The 17,333-nt window shown below is 40.4% G+C and overlaps 1 long non-coding RNA gene across 1 annotated transcript; it reads right to left on the reverse strand.

Moving 5' to 3' along the window:
- Positions 1–6,805: 6,805 nt before the first annotated feature.
- Positions 6,806–9,856, reverse strand: LOC135474811 (uncharacterized). The gene is made up of 3 exons (XR_010445011.1): positions 9,722–9,856; positions 7,576–7,746; positions 6,806–6,931 (listed from the first exon to the last, which is right to left on the reverse strand). It is a non-coding gene; the product is annotated as an uncharacterized LOC135474811 (long non-coding RNA).
- Between the last annotated feature and the right edge of the window lie 7,477 nt (positions 9,857–17,333).

Genomic DNA, 17,333 nt, shown 5'->3' on the forward strand with positions numbered 1-17,333 from the left:
CGATGTGTACTTAAGCCACATTGATCCGTAGGTCTGCCGATATGTACTTAAGCCACACTGATCCGTAGGTACACCGATGTGTACTTAAGCCACACTGATCCGTAGGTATACCGATGTGTACTTAAGCCACACTGATCCGTAGGTATACCGATGTGTACTTAAGCCACACTGATCCGTAGGTATACCGATGTGTACTTAAGCCACACTGATCTGTAGGTACACCGATGTGTACTTAAGCCATACTGATCCGTAGGTATACCGATGTGTACTTAAGCCACACTGATCTGTAGGTATACCGATGTGTACTTAAGCCACATTGATCCGTAGGTCTGCCGATATGTACTTAAGCCACACTGATCCGTAGGTATACCGATGTGTACTTAAGCCACACTGATCCGTAGGTACACCGATGTGTACTTAAGTTGCACTGATCTGTAGGTATACCGATGTGTACTTAAGCCACACTGACCTGTAGGTATACCGACGTGTAGTTAACCAGCTGTTGCTATATCATTGTATACTTAATACCCATAGGTCCTTGGGCTATACTTGCAATCATTCTTGGTAATATATTATTGTGTGCTTGACTCAAACTGGTATTTGTATACACCTGTGTGTGTTTAACCCACTCCTGTCTTTGGCTATACCAATGTGTACTTAAGCAGCTCTGGTCTTTGGTTACATCGCCATGTGTTTTATCATACAAGATGTGTTATGATATAAGAAGTGTGTAATCTTAAGATCTTAAACTTTGAATGCACAATAAAGAGAATAAAGAAAAATCCGTCAAAAAAGATAAACAAGAAAATACTTGTTTGACAAATTTTCGAAATCTCATTTACAGTCTCCTTTTTAACGTGCAATGAGAAATCTTCCTGCCATGCCGAAGAGTGGTCATTTGGAAGACGGACCATATTAATCAGAGGGAAAGATTATATCAGATTGTATATATTTCTATATCTCTAAGTCATTTATCTGCTCTAAATCTGCCCTGTACAAGTTTGCACTTCAACAACGACATGGGTATCAGTGCTGGACGAATTGCTACGTTGTGGATGTTTTACAAAATTCCATAATTCTGGTACACAAAATTAATGTGAATGTGGATTTTTACCACAATATTGTACACCACACTTACACAATGTAGAATTTACAAAGTAGCACGTAAAACCATTACCGTGCATCTGCCCATTTGTTTATTGATTTCAACAGGATTATATCATGCGCTTTTATGTAAGCTGCTCAGTTTTTCTCTCGATGTTTTGGTCTTGTAAATCAGTGATTAACAGTGGGGTTGCTACTAATTTAATTGTGTTGCTGAATCAATCTGTTATAGTGAATGTTCAGCGCCCGTGCTTTGTCGGACTCGCAGGTGGTCTATGACAAAAGCATGATACTTAAAGGAGAAGAAAACTTAAATATCAAACAAATACCATTGAAAAGATTATGCATTTTCTCGCAGGTGCATGCCATGAAAAAAATTCTAATAGGTACCTCAAGATGATAACTTATAAATAAAGTCTGCGCCAAAATCCGCTGTGGGCGACTCCATTTTGCCTAAGAACTAGTCCCGAAATCTTCTGTGTTAGGAGGAGATTTGTCGTCGGAAACGCCGAAGTGCAATTGGTACATTTCCGGTGGAACTCTTCTTCCCAGAAGGTAGCGAACAGTACAGTTTGTTTTCCGCTTTACGAGGGACACTGGAATGTTGGACGTAGGTTCCGAGTTTACACGAACAAGCCGGCAGTTTTAACCACTCTTACTGGCTGAGAGGCAACACATCCCAAGCATAAATTACAGGGTGTTAAAGATGGAGGAAGCGATTTGTGCCAGCTTTGCCGTTTTCAGGCCTTACGTGTATGGCGAGGAAAAATCGCAAAATTATGCAGCAGGCACCACCAGATACAAAAAAATGTGCTCTTTTCAGCCTGTAGTGTCATAATTTTAAGTTTTCTCATCCCTTAAGACTTGATTATCGCAGAAATTATCGTCAATAATACAAACTGGGGTCCCGGATTTGACACTAACATTATATTACCTCAGAAATTATCGTGTGGTGCCCCGGATTTCACAGTCTATAACAGCCCGGGAAATATCATGTGGTGGTCTCTTCGTGTAGTGGCCGATAACGCAGACTGGCACCCCGGATTTGACACTTAGGCTCTATTGCCCTAGGAAATATCACGTATTGGTCTGAAATAGGTTTAACAGAGGCTGGCATTCCGGAATTAACACTTAGATTTTATTACCCCAGGAAATAAGTCATATACTAACACAAACTAGTGAACCGGGTTTGATACTTAGGCTGTTACCTCAGGAAATGTGGCTTACATGTACAACAACACGCACTGGCGTCCTCGATGAGGGAATCGGGTAGTCTCTTCCACAACACATACGTAAAGCATTCCGCCACAAGGAATACGGTGCGGACGTACCTTTAGCCGCACAACTGGTTGTGCTTAATGGACTATAGGCTGTCCCCATTCAGACTACTAGCCACTGACCTGTTGATATCCACATAACACTTGTTCATTGTTTCCAGTGCATTTATACTGCATTTCAAATTTTTACACATATCCAAAATGGCTTTGTGGAATCGGTACCATGTACATGTCTAGCTTCTCACAAATTGAGGCTGTGCAATGCGTTTTAGACGTGTAACTCATACACTGTTACGGATATAACCACATCTGTGGGAAAATTTAGTGTTAATTCTTGAGATAAACTGGTTTCAATAAAACATCACTGGCTGGAGATTTAAAGGAGTTCGATCAAGTAAAAAGGAGAAAAAAAATCCTTTCGGAGACAATTTAGTACCCTCCAATGAAACCTGTAAGAGACACAGAAAATGGAAACGTGACGAAAATTCTACAAAAAATAAATAAGTTTATTGATCGGCTTGATAAAGACGAAAAAGCGGGACAATGAAAATGGGATGGCAGAGGTATGGGGCAGGCCTAAAACTGCTGTCACAATCGTGACAAATCCCCTGATAGAAAGTATTTACAATTAAACAATCACCAGGATACAACCCTTCTGGTAGTAGATGCAACGTTAACTTTACACTTTTAACAATATAACAGTAAAAGGCTGTTGCATATCTGTAAATGTGACGCCTCGGTATTCTAGAACAGCAAAGCGAGCTCTCTCAGTCTGTATGACTGTACAGTATTTCGTCACTTTATACGCATATCCAAACAGAAAGGATGTTTGCTCCCTTCCTTCAGTTATGCATAACGGTTTACCTTCTTTTAAGATTACACAAGCACTGAGTTCACCAGGTGCAACGTTGTTCTCAATGTGACCTCACGTCTTCTCACTGCTCGTGTTTAGGCTTAATGGTACAAAAATATGTAATATTCTAATCCTGGGAGAGTAAGAACGGGTTTACACCGGAGACTGTCATATACAGAGTGATTAAAGGCACCGCCGAGCAGCCGTCTTACTTGTAATGTCTTGATATCGCAGTGCAAACCTTGTCGATCAATGTTACTTCGACGAGAAACGTCTTGTTAATTTGAAATGATACAACTGTCTTCTCTTTTCCGCAGAGTTGTTTCTACGGAGGATCCTGTCGAACTATGAACTAACTATGGAAATCTTTGTTTCAATCTACCCCAAAAAGGGTGGGCGCCATGTGTATTCCTGTATGAAACAGTCTCAGGTAACACTTAGTACCCCCCTCCCCCCCCCAAAGGGCTGGTTCTAATGGTTCCCACTTAGTAAAGTAAGGGTGAAAAATGTGGACTACATGATAAAGTAAGGGTGGGTAAACATAAGAAATGTGGACTACATGATAAAGTAAGGGTGGGTAAACATAAGAAATGTGGATCACATGATGAAGTAACGGTGGGTAAACAAGAAATGTGGACTACATGATAAAGTGAGGGTGCGTAAACATAAGAAATGTGCATCATATGATAAAGTAACGGTGGGTAAACATAAGAAAACATAAGACGCTGCTAAACATTACAGAGATGTGGACCTCATGGTGAAGAAAGACTTGCTAAACATAACATAGATGTGGACCTCATGGTTAAGTAAGGGTTGCTAAACATAAAAGAGATGTGGACCTCATGGTAAAGTAAGGGCTGCTAAACATTACAGAGATGTGAACCTCATGGTAAAGTAAGGGCTGCTAAACATTACAGAGATGTGGACCCCATGGTAAAGTAAAGCTGCTAAACATTACAGAGATGTGGACCTCATGGTAAAGTAAGGCTTGTTAAACATAACAGAGATGTTGACCTCATGGTAAAGTAAGGGCTGCTAAACATAACAGAGATGTGGACCTCATGGTAAAGTAAGGGCTGCTAAACATTACAGAGATGTGAACCTCATGGTAAAGTAAGGGCTGCTAAACATTACAGAGATGTGGACCTCATGGTAAAGTAAGGCTGCTAAACATTACAGAGATGTGGACCTCATGGTAAAGTAAGGCTTGCTAAACATAACATAGATGTGGACCTCATGGTAAAGTAAGGGCTGCTAAACATTACAGAGATGTGGACCTCATGGTAAAGTAAGGGCTGCTAAACATTACAGAGATGTGAACCTCATGGTAAAGTAAGGGCTGCTAAACATTACAGAGATGTGGACCTCATGGTAAAGTAAGGCTTGTTAAACATAACAGAGATGTTGACCTCACGGTAAAGTAAGGCTTGCTAAACATTACAGAGATGTGGACCTCATGGTAAAGTAAGGCTTGCTAAACATTATAGAGATGTGGACCTCATGGTAAAGTAAGGCTTGCTAAACATTTCAGAGATGTGGACCTCATGGTAAAGTAAGGGCTGCTAAAGTTTACAGAGATGTGAACCTCATGGTAAAGTAAGGGCTGCTACACATCACAGAGATGTGGACCTCATGGTAAAGTAAGGTTTGCTAAATATAACGGAGATGTGGACCTCATGGTAAAGTAAGGGTTGCTAAACATTACAGAGATGTGGACCTCATGGTGAAGTAAGGGCTGCTAAACATAACAGAGATGTGGACCTCATGGTAAAGTAAGGGTTGCTAAACATAACAGAGATGTGGACCTCATGGTAAAGCAAGGGTTGCTAAACATTACAGAGATGTGGACCTCATGGTAAAGTAAAGGTTGCTAAACATTACAGAGATGTGGACCTCATGGTAAAGTAAGGGTTGCTAAACATAACATAGATGTAGACCTCATGGTAAAGTAAAGGTTGCTAAACATTACAGAGATGTGGACCTCATGGTGAAGTAAGGGCTGCTAAACATAACAGAGATGTGGACCTCATGGTAAAGTAAGGGTTGCTAAACATAACAGAGATGTGGACCTCATGGTAAAGCAAGGGTTGCTAAACATTACAGAGATGTGGACCTCATGGTAAAGTAAAGGTTGCTAAACATTACAGAGATGTGGACCTCATGGTGAAGTAAAGGTTGCTAATCATTACAGAGATGTGGACCTCATGGTAAAGTAAGGGTTGCTAAACATTACAGAGATGTGGACCTCATGGTAAAGTAAAGGCGGTACATATAAGAAATGTGCACCAGATTGTAAATACCGAGACAAACCTGGTAACTGACATATATGTTTACCATTACAAAGTTATAAGGCCTCACACATACGTGAAACACGTCAGGGTATAATAAATAGAATATAAGACTGCTGAAAGACGTCTCATACAATATAGAAATCTGAAAGACACAGTCATTATCACACCGACTTCTCCAACCGAAAAAGCTTCCCGAAAAAAAGAAGCACAGTACAGCGACCATATAAAAATAATCATCTTAATTTCATCAGGACGATTTTTCTATTTTCATACGGACGTGTTGAATCATTACAAAGTTACAAAAAATGTGTTGGATGGCTTTCTAGTTACAAAACACATTGGTAAGGGTCAAGGCACAATAATGTGATACTCCACCTGCTATTACATCCCCAAATATGTCAAACAATTTATAGAATTCCCCAATTTACAGTATTTCTGTATCATCCGAACTCCGAAATACTAGCCTCCTGGTAAGTAAAGTAATACGACTTACGCTGCCTGCAGACAAAAACGTGTAGACAAAAAAAGGAGACCCAGGGGGGTTGCCAGTTTTCTGAGGGAATTATATATACACCTGCTGAACCTGTAAATGAGGAGTGATACTGTCAACAGCTAGATTCTACATCTGAACCCATAACAAAAGTATGAAACCTCAAGCTTTCAAGAAGAATAAAATTTGAAGCTCATAACAGCTCAAACAACTGACAAGGTTGTACTGGTTCGTCTTTACCTCTTCACCCAGCTCTCTGTGGTATGCATCATGCAATGGGCAAACTCCCTGGAATGTATTTAAGGACTGGCGGAATAGCATGTAAATCACAAAGCATAAGGATATGTAGGGTTATCTATGTACAAGAATAAACGTATAGGGCGAACTGATCGTATAACGGTGCATATTCATGGCTGATAATATATGTACATGCAGGAAAGCAAAGTTAAAACTTTATCAACAGTTATTTATGGTGCTTTTCCATGTGTTCAATCGAACTATCCACCAAAAATGCGCTTTATTCAGTTTGTGTCAAAAGAGCATACCCAATCTTCACAGTCTGTAGAATTTCCCCAATCTCAGAGACACCATCACGAACCTCACATAGTTCTGCTGAGTCTAGAATGAAGATAAAAATCCCCACTCCTTCAGCAGTCTATTCCTGAAAAAATCTTTCGTTTGTTTTCACGATAAATCTGTCATCTCTATTGCCTCCTGCGAATTCACGGAGTTATCGAAGCATCCCTTCTGTCTCACGTCTTGCACAAATATCTCCGGCGCAGACTGGTACGCATCTTCCGGTACCACAGGCGAGTTCTCCTCTGTCACTTCCTGCAAGCTTGATTCTCTGTTCAAGCTGTGAAGACGCCGTAACTTTCCCGAGCGGCGCCGAGACGTGTCGAGAGTAGTTAGTCGACTGAAGGAAGCACAGAGGAAGACGTACAGTTCAAGAATTATCCATCATATTTCATGTATATCAAAGAATACTAACATTATAAATGGGGATAAAAAACAAACTTTTACGTGATGAAGTTTTTGTATCCTCGCACTGCTTTTTGTCCAGCAATGCTAACTGTAGAGTGGACGGTGTGACAACACTCGTACCAAAAATAAATATGGGTATTCATGCGTTGAGATAAGCTCAATAATATTTATTTATTTATTTGATTGCTGTTTTACGTCGTACTCAAGAATATTTGACTTATACGACGCCAGCCAGCATTTTGGATGGGGGAAAACCACGACCATCCCCAGGTTGCTGGCAGACCTTCCCACGTACGGCCGAAGAAGAATCCAGCATGAGCCGGACTTGAACTCACAGCGACCGCATTGGTGAGAGGCATTCTGGATCAACTGAACCACGGAGGAGGCCAGTCATATAAACGTTAGATTTTGTATCCTACTGTAATACATTGTTACTCACGGTAGGACTGTATACTGCAAATGCAAGTGGCTTCACACCCAAACAATTCATTTATCTACTTTAATATTGCATTATTGAGCTTTTTAATCTGCCGTGTTAGGAGAACATCAAAAGAAGACACATGGCAATATTCTTACCTTAAAGGGAGACAACCTTTTAAGTCGTCATCTGACACCAATCCATCTTCTTCACCGGAAGTATGAATGCGGCCGTTGCGCAGTTTTTTGTTCTCCTGTGATATACGTTGTAATTGGATCAATTTAAGCGCAGCTTGCTGCAGTTGTGATGTCACTCTTCTCTCGTCAGGTCTGTGGAAACCCCAAAGCAAAAAGAAATCTAGATATTGAGAATTATCATGAATTAGTTCGTGAAGCTCTGTATTGGATGAAATTATATAACACGTTTCCACAAAATGAAAACTGCCTTCTTGTCAGCCGGCAGTACTGTCCACTGACCAGAGAAATTCATTTAATTAGGTCAAGGTCAGTCCTTGATCTGTTACAGACAGCAGAGAAATTCCATGTGAGATTGCGAAAAATCCGTCCATGGTATAAGAAATAAATGGGATCTGAAAACCCTGATTTGGGAGTTCGAAGATATTTCCTATATTGAAATAGTGTAATATAAAATTCTTACCGCACTGCGACGCCCTGTATATAACGTATTTATTTATTTGATTGATGTTAAATGCCATACACTGGCGAATTTTCCAGCCATACGATGGCGGTCAGTTCTACACGGCGAGGAAACCGCATTCCCTGGGGTTTGGCGAGTTACTGTAGATATTATCCCGAATACAGGGAGGCCTGTCTGTTTGACACTCCGGTAAAAATCAAATATACTGTTCATCAAAAGAAGTAGGTATTGCATATAAACAATATAAAAAAAATATAAGCATTCAGATGATCCAGGCCCCCCTTCAACAAGGCATTCTTTCCTGAAGGGGATGTAAAAGCATATTAGATAATGTTCATCCAAAACACAGAGATATCTGATAAGGAAACAACATACGGAGTTTTAGTAATGATTTAGTCGTGATTTAACCAATCAGATATATGGAAACTGATTAACGAGTGTGATTGCAAATTTCCAAATGCGCCTAACCTAACGTGCATGTACGCGTATAATGCAAAATGCCTGCGCGGTATTGGTATGTTTTGTCGAATATAATATGACACGATATGAAGAGTCTAACTGTGTTCCACATTCATTCACATTTTTTGCTGTTGGATTGTTGGAGAAACACATGTACAAAAACATGATCTGAAACATCGCCTACACTATGTAACTGTACACAACTGTATCCAGGTGTGTCCTATAATTCTCTTACAAACCATAATTTTTACCATTTAATGCAAACGTTTAGGAAATCAAAGCTGAAGCATAGAATATCTTTTCCGCAGGTGAATTCATGTGGAAACATGAGGAGTTCTGGATTTGTTTCCGATGCCAAATGATCCTAGGCGAACCCATAGGGTGTTCACCATAGACAGCTATTCTGTAAAGATATTACCGTATTTTTAAATACAGTTAAATGTATGTAAATATCTGGATTCTAAGGCGGGCCTTTTTGATTCATAAAAAGAAGTTTAGTTCACTGTCATACTGACCGCCGATGATTTGTTTTCTGCATTTCTTTAAAACATATATTTACGGTAAAATTAAATGATGTATTTTTACACTAAAATTTATACACATCTCTCTTCTGACTGTAAATTGAAAGCCCATTCTGTAGTAACATAAGCAAGACGCTGTAAAAGTACAAAAATACCACACGTTTCTTTTGCAGTCAGATTGCTGTAAAGGTACAGACGCCAATCAATCAAACACCAGTATGTTGTAAACTTACAGCTAAATGAGACACCTTCAGGTACTTGTATTTGTTCATATAGTTCATATATTTGTTATTTATTTGTTTGATTAGTGTTTTTTACGCCGTAGTCAAGAATATTTCACTTATACGGCGGCGGTGTGTGTGTGTGTTGGGGGGGGGGGGACCGCATATTTTTGTAGATCTACACCGTTTGTCTTAGTAAAGTATTTACAAAACTGAAAGTATTATTAGACACAGTTTCAAAGTCTATCTAGTAATAGCTACTTCCATTTTTGTTTTTTTTTGTTGTCGTCAACCAATGGGTAATCAAAACCCGAGTAAACCCGGTACCTGACAATTCTCTTGACTTGTATCCGAAGCCAAACCGGCAAAATCTGGATTCAAACTTGCTTTTGCCAAATGAGCAAGTGCTTCCACTCAGTGACGACTATTGTCATTCGGTGACTTACCTAACAGTTGGCCAGGACGAAAACGGCTTTTCGTAACGGTCAGGTCCATAACTTAACTCCGGGCTAGGGGCCGAGGAAGTTGTTTTGGAATTTGATTTGTCCGTTGAGTTTTCCTTAGTTTGGTAAGCTGAATCTTTGAATTTTTTGTTTGAGGAAGGGATAACAGAGTGGAAAACCCTGGGTTCAGGAGTTGGCTGAGGGGCTGACGGTTCTGTGGGGAACCTCAGGGGTGATGAATGGGCACTCTTGGGTGCGGAGGAGATGGCAGAGTCTGTTAGTGTGACTGCCAGGAACTGAGTTCGATCCTCTGGATTACAGTCCCCTGAGTACTCCTCCTCGCTCGATGACAGTACAGTGATTTTCACATCCGGCGTCTTCAGCCCATTTCTTTCTATGATATCATAGTTTTTGGAAATGACCGCAATGTCGGTGTGTTGCCTTTCCGACGGATCGGGCACTTTTGACAGCAAACTGTCGTTACTTTCGTAGTTAGACAAAGTTTCAAATGAGTTTACTTCGTTTATATGTGTAGTCACAGGCACAGTAAGCACCAAGTCACTCGATGAACGGGATTTTCTATTATCTCGAGCCATTTCGTTTTTGTAGTTGTGACCGACTCCATTACATAATAGATCATCTGTATCATGACTCTTTGCCCTTCTCAGTGATCGGCGTGGCGGTCTTTTGTAATCCTTTTCGCTGTTGCTTGAATCACACTTTTCCACCGTTTCATGTCGGCGTAATGTCCGCCGCCCAGAATGTTTACCTTCTCCATAAAGTTTCTGTCTTCCGGAACGTCGATCACTTTCCGCGCTTGATGTCGTTTCCACAGGATATGACATCACGTCCGAATGGCTTCCGGTCATCCTGTGACGGCCATGACGGGACCGTCCAGAGCTTTTGTGGTGGTGACGTCGGTCATATTTGATGCATTTTCTACACTGACATGTTCGTTGTTTTCTGCAGGACGAATGGCAGGACTCGTATGAGGACTGATGGCCTAATCCCGAATCCGAGTACGTGGTCACGTCATAACTTCCGGTGTTCCAGGCTTCTCGGCGTGCGCGGGAGACAGCTCTGAATTCCGACTCTGTAGAACTGCTGTGGTCCCAGAGACACCATCGTGGATGACGGCACTGCTTCTCAGTGTTGTACATAGCATTGGCGCTATGGGATTTCAGCGCAAAGTCTCGACGCCTTTCCTTGGCGCCATATTCCAGATAATAACTGGCCGACTGAACGATGGGATCTGTCGGTATACTCAACGAATGCATTTCTCCCATCAGGTTAGTACCTTTCTGGGCTTTTTCATCTACAATTTGGTCAGCAGAAGCCACAAGACCGTCATCGGTCGTGGATTCTACGTCAAGATCATTATTTATTATGATATGTGGATAGAAGTGATGTCCCACCCCCTCTAAGGATTTTGGCCTAGGCAGAACACTGGCGTTACCACCGTGACGATGTATCAGCGGCGTGGAACTGTAACTTCTGTTTAACCTGGAGATCGGCTCACGAGTCTCGCTCGGACGAAGTTTAAGGACGGCTAGAGGATTCTCTGCGTTTGCCTCCGTGTTGATCTGATCAGTGTTAAGAACAAAGGAGCCGGCAACACTGGATTCCATTGTGTTCGTTGTATCCTTCACTTCGGGATATCTGGACGTAATACCCCGGGCTCTTTCTGAGGAGAAACGGCTGTCCTGAGTAGGATTTTCGTACACGATCCCAAGCACACCCTCCTTTGTAGGTTCATCGCTGTACGAGGCCAGCCTCTCATCGGATACCTAGAAAACGTAAGAGTTACGCTCTCTAAGAGGTCAGTCAGGAAGTTATTCTCTTTTACAGGACAGGTATAATACTTTTTCTTTATTTTCATTATATAACGACTGGATACACTGATCTTGAACATATATCAACTTTTGAGGTACAGGCAAAACTGGTGATATGTTAACGCTAGGATATCACAGAAGAAGTGTAAATATCATAAATGTATCATAAATGTATCATATCATACACTTGGAATATTTATGCCATTCATATGAGACTGTGCAATTTTCTCTGTGTACTGACAAGGTATTCCGAATCACGAGACACGTTTGATCTTCTTGTGCTTTCATCGAATTTCAGATCTGTTCTAATCAAAGTCTCCGGCTACTCTTGATCTGATTTATCTCAAATTTCAAATGCATGTTCAGATTAAAGAAAACTCGTGCAGCAAGGATTTGACTACGCACGAACGCCAATATACTGAGTGGAAACAAAATGGCTGCATACCTCTTCGATGTGAATTTCTGGCTGTCGCCGGAAGTCAAGCGGGCTTTGTTCTCTGGACAGATAGCTGTTGTAAGTTGGCAAAGATGTCGACGGGATTCCATGGTCTAGCCGCCCTGAAAGCATACAGGTACTCTGCTTTAATCTAAAACTGAAACAAGGCACATTTGCTGCGGGATGGGAATCAGCACCCTGTTAGCACTTCAGTCTGTAAAAGGGATACTAGTCTTTTCTTAAACCCTATCCACTAAAAGAGTGCCTATGAGCATTTCTGTATCAATTTGGAGTAATGTGTTTACTTTGGGGTTGATCAAAGCGGACTTTCCTGGAATTTCGAAAATCCTCTTTCATACCCCCTCCCCCCAACTTCCTGCAACACTGTACGTCAAAATTTTCACAAAATTGCAATAAGACATGTCCTACACTTTGAAAGTTTATAGTCAAATAAATTACCTATCTTTTGATGAAAGTTTTGACACATTTGGACTTTTAGCTTTCTCTTTAACACCATTCTAAACAAGTCTTCTTAAAATCCATATTTTTCTAAATGTTTGTTATTGGAAAATGTAAAATATTTTATCATTGGAATTTTCATTTGGCTCACAGTTAAACATCCTGGCTTTCCAAAACAATTAACCTGATTGATATATTTTGAAGGGTGTGTGCGCTACAAAGCTTTGGAGTTTACCATTGACAGTTAGCAGAAGCAGATAAGCAGACATATTTCCAAGATGGGGTACTCCAAGTTAAATTTCTCCTGCTCAAAAGTTTTGGCATGTATCAAGCCCTAACTTTGCGTGTGAAGTATGAGTGCAAAAATTACCGATTTTGACAAATGTTGGTGTGTGTGATAGGAATCGGTCCCCTATTAGCACTTATGCGTTTTAATCATAAACGTTTGAAATTCTGGACGAGAGGACATCACGAGAGAGGTGATGATGAGTCTGTGAGTGACGCCTCCTTGGAGTTGCTAGGCACCCCTCCCAGCACATGGCAGAGTTACAGCACTAAATATTAACACTGTCGCTTATGGAAAATTAATAGCCGTCTGAGGCCAGACAAGTTTGTGAGGATATATGATGGCGTGATTGATCAATCACGTGACTCGAGATATCCCGCGAGACTTCCATTAAAATACATTCTTTTCTAAATCTGTACCCTTTACCTGAGGGCAAAATAGCATACACACGTTGGTTTCCGTGCACTTCGGAGTTGCTAGCTTGTGATCATCTACACGACATCCGGCCAACCCAAATACCGTTTCGTTGTTTATACCTCTTGGATCATTTAACCTGTGCTCAGGTTTGCGTATGCTGGAGAACGACGAACAATCTGTCTTTCAGATAAGGTTTTCACCTGCGACTTTCAAAGCCTTCGGAATATGTAAATGTAGCTCACCATTTTGCTCCTGTTGTTTCTTCTTAGTCTTGTTCTGACAACAGCAGTTCTCCAGGCGCCCTGAGCACTTCCGCTTCACGCAAAACATTATGACAAAGATGAGAACAAGGGAGAGAATGACGATTAGACCGATCCATATCGGCTCCTCCAACAAACGCTGACTGGCCGTGCGTGGGGTCAGCATAGGGAGGCCGCTACGGCTAGAGCACTGGGCACCTGTAGAAGAATAGGCAGGGTCTGGTTGAGTGACTGATACATGGATATATTAAACCAGTCCAGTCGCTAACTGAAGAGGAATTGGAGCTGGGGGCGGGTGGGGGGTGCGCTGTAGGAGAAGCTGCACAGGGGTACACATAAGATGGTTAGGTGACTGACACACTAGATATTTTCTCACAACAAAAGGGACTAAATAACGGACAATCTAGTTATTTATCTCAAATATCCCAGTTACTTAGAGAAAACCTTATTTTTTACTAATTGTAAGGATTTTTATTGGTGATATGAGTAATGATTACGTGAATGAAAGTTTGCTATGAAAACTGGAATAGGATAAGTTGTACTCTACCGTGTTGTCTTTCGAAGAAAATCCAAATGTCTATTACCAATAAGCCTTAAGGCCATCATCTCAGTGAAACCGTCGTATATGACACAAAAAATGAAATAAATCAAACAAATAAATTCTAGGCGTATAAAGTTTGATAAGATAACGCTTACCAGAATACCCCAAATCACACTCGCAAACAACGTTGTGCTCGTTTTCCCGCCAGCACGCTCCGTGATTGCCACACAGTTTCGTTCGACAGGTGTCGCTGTCAAGTTCACAGTAGATGCCGAAGTATCCTGGCTCACAGACACAGGTGTAGTAGGTGCTGGTCAGATTGCAGGTGCCTCGAACACAATTGTCCACCTCACACCACGTGGCATGGCATAACAACCCTGAGCAATAAGGACGGACAACTATTAACACACGATAGGAAATTGTAACAGTGTATTTATCATTACCATGGTCATATGGTAAATATTACACATTATTGAATAATATTACTTTGTACCGATAACAACCTGATAGGTTGTCACTGGCTTCACGGATTTGTTTTTTTACATGCCTCGATTTTTAATTATCAGTGAAACGATTAAAAGAGTACAAAAATTAGCGGAGCCAACATAAGCTAATTTTTAATTTATTACATGTACTTTAACATATACATAACAACCTTGTTGACTTGCTTGGACTCGAACACGTGACTTCATTAGGTCACATTAACTGAACTGCGATGCTCATGTTCAGTGAGCTACTGAAAAGTGTCTGGCATAAATCATGTTTACAGAAGATAGTACGGTACGAATATCTATAACAGCTGAAAATATCTGCTTTCGTAAATATGAAAAATTTTATGTATTTCAAACAGAGGAAACTTAAATCTTTGGGAACATAATTTTTTGGTATTTCTTTTGAAGTTTATGTGAACTCAAAATGTGTATGCAGCAAACATTGATTGCACAGTCAGCATCACTCTCATTGTCAGATGATCATATCAGCATGTAACCATGAGGTCAGCATATATTAGTTCATTCAAAGTGTTCCCCGACATCTCTAACCTGAGTAGCAGTTCGTTGCTTTAACTAAAAATTACGGCCAAAGACATTTTAAAACAGTAAGGAAACTGCACATCGCGCATGCGCAAAATTTAATACATGCAGAGACACATATGTATATATAAGTTTGGATGGCGACCTCATCCCATAGAATGTTTTGCGCTAAGTCAATAAGGTGTTTCATGGATTCAGGATATCCTTATCTTGTGAAAGATTTCTGGAAGGGGTTTCGTACGCAAATGAAAGATGATCCTCACAAACAACGCCATGTTGCCTTGCAGTCATTCCAAAACGATAGATGCAGAAATCCGACTAGTTGATAACTGATGTAATTGAACTAAAACGTCACGTCTTTTTAATGCGAGATTTTCATTACCATCGTGTTTTGGACGAGAAGACAGTTTTATGTGATCTATTAAGGCCCTACGCTGAAGGAACAGCTTGAAAACAACGGACTGATCCTCAGGCTGGCAAGTTCGTTGGATATATAGTGTAACATTATTTCGTCCATGGGCCTGGTGATGGGTAAAATGTGTTCTTCATCTTTTGCTGGCTCAGCCAAGTTGATTGCCTTTAATTAAAATTATATTGATTGAAAACTGCCGCCACAGACCAGAACTGCAAAGGAACTCGGGGGAAAAACCACCGGATGTTCGGCTGAAGAGATAAGAGTAATCTACATTACCTGTGTAATATCCGGGACACTTGCACTGGAAGCCACCTGCCGGAGAAGTATTGCAGGTACCCCCGTTATAGCATGAGTAGGGTCCGTCAAGACAGGCAGGAAATGTCAAGTCAGTCACGTTCTTTGTCTTGTTGAAAAACTCTGGGTCTAAAAATGGAATATAAAATTGGAGAGGAAGTACCAATGTTATCAAATGCGTGTAAGCCTAATGATCCTTTGAAAAACTATCCGTCGCAAGGTCTCTGAATAAAGTTTGTATATGTTGTTTAAGTTTGTCTCTGATGTTTTCATCTTCTCGTCTTTCTTGAATCATCCTTTTTTGTTAGCCAGCAAACATAGCAATTTTCCCCGTATAGACTGTACTTCTGCTGAAAGTATTTTATTCATTTCTTTGAAGTGTCATCAGTAGGCAAGATAAAGATTGTGAGATCGATAGATTGCATTTCTTAAGACATAAACTACATCACTGTCCTTGCGTGTATAAGACATGTGCAATGTACAGAGCTTAGGCCTAAAGGACACAAAGGTCAATGTTCACTGGTGGTGTGCTAGTGGGTTGTTAGCGCAGGAAATTTCCCTACAAAATCATTTCAAATAAGTGAAATAACCTCTAAATCTACAAATTATGAATGTATTATCTAATTGTGTCATAAAGCAGTCATGCCAGTGGCGAGCTGGGGATGGGTCCAGCTTTTATATGTCAGACACAGTCATTCAGAATTGCACAAATGAATTTTTTCGTATTTCACATGTACACATTACTTATTGGTTACGCATCTGTGTTACGGGCAAGGAGAGGGACTGACTGGCCCAAAAAAACTTTAAGCATAGTCCGCACGCGATATAGTCTCTACTGTTCTGATGTTCTGATGTTGTAGATTTGTAAATTTATCGTGAAGCAAGCCGCCAGCAAACAAGTTCTGAAACTATTCCATTCCTGCTAATTTTTGTAGAAAGTTCGGATTAATGTGTATCCTTGCAGAGGGGGGTATAAATTAACTCAGATCATTGCAGATGGAGATATAGAGTAACTCAAATCATTGCAGATGTGGATATAGAATAACCCACATCATTACAGAAGGGGATATAGAGTAACTCAAATCATTACAAAAGGAGATTTAGAGTAACTCAAATCATTACAAAAGGTGATGTAGAGTAAATCAAATCATTGCAGAGAGGGTATAGAGTAACTCAAATCATTACAAAAGGTGATGTAGAGTAACTCAAATCATTGCAGATGTGGATTTAGAGTAACTCAAATCATTGCAGAAAGGATATAGAGTAACTCAAATCATTACAAAAGGTGATGTAGAGTAACTCATATCATTGCAGAGAGGATATAGAGTAACTCAAATCATTACAAAAGGTGATGTAGAGTAACTCATATCATTGCAGAGAGGATATAGAGTAACTCAGATCATTACAAAAGGTGATGTAGAGTAACTCAAATCATTGCAGAAAGGATATAGAGTAACTCAAATCATTACAAAAGGTGATGTAGAGTAACTCAAATCATTGCAGATGTGGATATAGAGTAACCCAAATCATTACAAAAGGTGACGTAAAGTAACTCAAATCATTGCAGAGAGGATATAGAGTAACTCAAATCATTACAAAAGGTGATGTAGAGTAACTCATATCATTGCAGAGAGGATATAGAGT

The sequence above is a fragment of the Liolophura sinensis genome, chromosome 9, assembly GCF_032854445.1.
Source record: "Liolophura sinensis isolate JHLJ2023 chromosome 9, CUHK_Ljap_v2, whole genome shotgun sequence".
Taxonomy (NCBI): Eukaryota; Metazoa; Mollusca; class Polyplacophora; order Chitonida; family Chitonidae; genus Liolophura; species Liolophura sinensis.